General features: G+C 45.0%; 1 long non-coding RNA gene across 1 annotated transcript; it reads left to right on the top strand.

The window, feature by feature from the left end:
• The first annotated feature begins 256 nt into the window (after nucleotides 1-256).
• Nucleotides 257-2,775, top strand: LOC144285278 (uncharacterized). The gene is made up of 2 exons (XR_013353605.1): nucleotides 257-374; nucleotides 2,190-2,775. It is a non-coding gene; the product is annotated as an uncharacterized LOC144285278 (long non-coding RNA).
• Nucleotides 2,776-5,145: the final 2,370 nt, after the last annotated feature.

Genomic DNA, 5,145 nt, shown 5'->3' with positions numbered 1-5,145 from the left:
TCTTTTCTCTTCTCTGTGCTTTAAATTCCCACCTGTATATTTTATTTATTTATTTTTTCCCACCTGTATATTTTAAATTCACCAATAACAAGTGAGCCTGAGAAACCCTCGACCTCCAACGTTGACCCCAATAAAAACAGAACCCCCATCCAGACAGGCTCTCTCTCCACCTGTGACCTCGTTGTGTGACCCTGGGTGTGCTGTGTAATTACTTTCCAGGTCTTGTAAGTAATAATCCTTTTATTTATTTATTTTTTTTAGTTTCCTGATGGCTGTTGCTGCAGGGTGTCTTGCAATCGTAATGAGAACCACAAGAGAGTCCTAATGTTGGTTTCGCAAAGGGAGATGTCTACAGGCAGCTCACTCAGGCCCAGGTGAGTGCCCCCAGGCATTTTGAGTCCATAGCATTATCGCTGGTAGGTTGAGACCTCACCAAAAAATGCCCTGTAGAGAAACCCTGGCACCTGTCATTGTGTGTCCTTCACTGTCTTCCCAAGAGGCCATGCACTCCTACCCTGGGTCTTTGCTCTCATGGATCCCCTTTCCAGAATGTTCCATCCCCAGCCCCACCCCCATTTCTGGATACTTGCCAAATTTCCACCCTTCTTTTATGCCTCATGCAACTTTCACCTCTTCCAGGAAGCCTGGCTTGTTATACCATCAGGGATATCATGACCCTTTGATCATTTCTTCCTGAAGGTGTTGGTTGCTTACACTCAGTATGAGCCCTGCAAAGGCAGCTGCTCTGCATCCTATCAGCTAGCACAGGGCACCAAACGCAGCAGGTTCTCACAAATGTTTCTTGTTGATGAGGGTTTCCTGTTTATCTCATACCTGGCTCATTCACTCACTTGATCTATGTTTCCCCACCACCCCCTCAGCTTTACTAAGATTTAATCTACATATAATATTGTGCAAGTTTAAGATGTATAACATGATGATCTGATACTGATATATATTGTAAAATGATCACTGTAGTAGGGTTAGTAAACACCTCCATCACCTTACATTATTACCATTTCCTTTTTTATGGCAAGAACATTTAAGATCTATTCTTTTTGCAACTTTCAAGTCTATAATACAGTTGTCACCATGCTGTATATCAGGTATCCAGAGCTTGCTCTCCTTGTAACTGAAAGTTTGAGGCCATTGACCGACATCTCCCCATTTCCCCACCTCCCAGCCCCTGGTAACCATCATGCTACAATCTGTTTCTACCGGTTTGGCTTTTTAAAATTCCATGTGTAAGTGATATCATACAGTATTTGTCTTTCTCTGTCTGACTTCTTTATTTATTTATTTATTTTTATTTATTTATTTTTTCTGTCTGACTTATTTAACTTAGGATAGTGTTCTCCAATTCTATCTATGTTGCCACAAATGATAAGATTTTATTCTTTTTTTAAGGCTGAGTAATATTCTAGTGTGTGTGTGTGTGTGTGTGTGTGTGTGTGTGTGTATACCATATCTTCCTTATCCACTCACCCATATGTGGACACTTAGGTTATTTCCATGTCTTGCTAACTGTGAATAATGCTGCAGTGATCATGGGAGTACAAATATCTCTTCAAAATTCTGATTTCATTTCCTTTGGTTGGATACTCAGAAGTAGGATTGCTGGATCATATGGTAGTCTTAATTTTGTGAGGACGCTCCACCCCATTTTCCATAGTGGCTGCACCAATTTACATTCCCACCAAGAGTGTACAAAGGTTTCATTTTCTCCACATCCTCACCAGCGTTTATTAAGTCTTGTCTTTCCCTACCACCCCAGCTTTATTGATGTATAATTGACAAAACTGTAAGATATTTAAAGTGTAAGCAATACGCATATAGGTTGTGAAGGGATTCCCCCCACTAAGTTAAATAACACATCTATCACCTCACATAGGGCATTATGGTAAGTGAAAGAAACCAAACAGAGAAAGACAAATACTCTTTGCTATCACTCATATGTGGAATCTAAAAAAAAAGTCAAACCCATAGAAATAAAGAGTAAATAGGTGGTTGGCAGGGACTGAGAAGTGGGGGAGATAGAAAGAAGTTGGTAAGAGGACCAAACTTTCAGTTATAAGATCAATAAGATCTGAGGATCTAATGTATTACATGGTGACTACAGTTGATAACACAATGTTGTATAACTGAAATTTGCTAACAGTAAAATTTAAATGTTCTCACCCTCCCAACAGCAACAACAAGAACAAAATCCCAAACAGAAACCCTGGATCTTTGAATAAGTCCTAAGAAGAACCAGTCATTGGCAAGGTGACCTAGAGCTGAAGCTGGGGACAGGGATGCTGGGTGACAATGACGTGAGCACACAGCTACCGGATACTTGTTTTGTGCTAGGTTCTATTCTAAACCCTTTACACGATTTGTAAATTCAACCCTCTCAATAATCCTGTGAGATAATAAGGACTATTATTAGCTTCATTTTACAGATGAGGAAACTGAGGCACAGATTTTTTTTTCCTTTTAAGAAGTATGTCAGATGTAGCTACACGTGTGGTAAGCACAGCATAATGTATAGAGATGTTGAATCACCATGTCATACACTTAAAACTAATGTAACGTTGTGTGTGTCAGACTATGCTCCAAGAAATCTGCCCACGATCACAAGTGAATGGTAGATCGGGAGCCAGGCACCTTGACAAAGTCCAATCCGACAGCTGGGGAGCTCTCATTCCTGCGTAGGTTTACTCATTACAGACTAATAATGATAACTGCCACTTATTGGGTACTTAATATATGCAATATATTATTCTAAGCACTTTAGATGCCTTGTTTTACTTTAATCCTTTCTCCAAAAAAATCCTATGAAGCTGGTAGTATGACTCACATTTCACAGGTGAGGAAATAGACGTTCAGAGAAAGTTAACTTGCTCAAGGTCACACAGCAAGTAAGATGCAGAGCTGGGACCTGAGCCCAGGTCCACCAGTTCCAAATGGTACATGCTCCTAACCATCCCATCCCACTGCCTCTGCTCTCACGAACTCTCAGAATTATAAGAGTCACCTTTAGGATCTCCTCCTTGATGTGGAAGTTGTTCTGATCATCTCTGACAAAGGATCTTCCCAGCCCAGTTTGAATGCTTCCAGGGGTGGGGAGCTCACTCCCTCCTGGGGCAGGCAGCTCACTCATGGTTGCACAGGGCTGATTGCCAGAATTCTTTTTTTTCCTAACAAGCCCAAGAAGTCAGCCCCCCTCAGTCCCCAGAGGGTCCTTTCCTGAACTGCCTATACCCTCATCCTTCAGGACAGGCTCTGTGTTCCTCCAGCTTTGCCCATGGGAAGATGGAGTCAAATCTCCTGGGCCAGAGAGGGGGCTTAGCAGGCATCCCTGGGAAGAGATGGTCTAGGTCTTTTCATCTTAAGTGGTTTCTGATTTGTCTGGCTGAGCGAACGCCTAGAGCCACTCCTGTTTAACATTCATGTAGATTCCAGGCTGGGCTATTGCAGGAGTAAATCACCCCTGCCTGATATGCACCACCCCCCAATCCCAGCCCCCCAGGACAAATATCCCCCTGGTCTCCATGGCAACAGGGCCATCTGTTTCGCAGAGCATCCCAGGCCAGGGAAGTTCATTTTGTCCCAACTCTGCTAAGTTATGGTGAGTGCAGGAAGAAGCGGGAGAAAGGAGCCTCAGGGGAGCAGAGTGGGCTTTTGTAGTTCCTTGTAATTCGATTTAGAATAAGGCAGCCTGTCAGGGCTGGAAGAGCCCTTAGAGGTCCACTGGCCCAACACCCTCACTTTATGTATAGAAACTGGCTTTAGAGAGGAAAGTGGTAGTCACATAGCACATTAGGGACAAAGCTGGGTCTAGCGGATAACCAATAAACATTTGCTAAATGAATGAATCATAGAATCATAAAGAGTTGGAGGCAGCCAACAGATTATGCCAAAATTCTCATCCAGTGCATGAAAGTGTCCAGAAATTATATTCTACAACAGATGGTCATCCAAACCGTGCTTGAATGCTTGAATTGTGCTCGATCACTATCTTAACTGCTTCCATTACTGGACACTTTGAATACAGAAAGCTTCTTCTACATACTGCATGGAAGCCTGACTGCCTATAAATTTACCCATGGGTTGTGATTCTGTCCTTTGGAGCCACGAAGATTCCAGCCGTTTGTGGGTGTTGTCCTGTTTGACTAGCTCAGGGGAAGTCTGATAGGGCTCTCGGGGGTGAAGTAATTGACCAGAGGTTGAGAGCTAGTTAAGAGTGCCCTGGCCCTTGGGTGGGGGCAGTTGTCTTTTATCTCCTCTGGGTGCTTCTCATTTTCCTCCCATCTGGTGGGCTGGGCCAGCCCATTTCTCATCTGTACCATCTGTGAGGTTAGTTTCTGAGCTGCTGCTTTTGCCTCTCCGGCTGCCTTGCCCCTGCCTCCCAGGGACCCACTATCTCTGTAAGGCAAGAAAGCAGCCCCCTGCCCAAGCTCAGGCCCAGGCCTTGTGAATGGATGGGGAAGGTGTCAGGTCCTGATCCCCAACTCAGCCCTTCCCCCTCAGCTCCTCCACAACTGCTTCAATAGCTTCCATGATCCGTGGTGTGGAAGCTGGTGAAACACAGAACGGCCAAGGCATCTCTCACTTTCCTGCTGGGGAGCCTCTGGTCTGTAATTTGTGGGGAGCTATTAAGCTTCTTCAAATATTTCTGTTGTCCCTTCTCAGTGCTCCTAGTGCCTCGTATTTCCTGCAAGAAACTCTACCTGGGGAAGGGTCTGACGGGGTGGGCTGCTGGCACAGTTCCCAAAGGGGGGTCACCCTGGCAGACAGGGACAGAGGAGTGAGTGTTTGGGGCAGAAGGCAGGGTTAGAGCTGAGAAAGGGGCAGCAGAAGGTGATTTGGAGAGAATGTCCTCTTTTCTTCCTTCCCACCCATCTGGAATCCTGCCCCTTACTCCTAGCCTTCCAATTAGGCTAAGAAGCTCATCCCTCCTGGGACTCAAACATTGCTGAACGCCTTTGGGTGGATTGATACTCGGGTTCCCCTCTGCCTTAACTTTGGGGCTGGTGTTCCACCCCAGGCAGCAGCAGTTTAGCCATTCAATGCAGGTACGAAAATGAGAGAACCCTGAGCAGCCTTTTCCCTGGCCATTCAGCAGCGGAGTTACACCCTCAGCTCTGTGATTGGTCCGTCCCA

Source organism: Canis aureus, chromosome 16, assembly GCF_053574225.1.
Source record: "Canis aureus isolate CA01 chromosome 16, VMU_Caureus_v.1.0, whole genome shotgun sequence".
Classification (NCBI taxonomy): Eukaryota; Metazoa; Chordata; class Mammalia; order Carnivora; family Canidae; genus Canis; species Canis aureus.
This window is presented reverse-complemented; position numbering and strand designations above follow the sequence as displayed.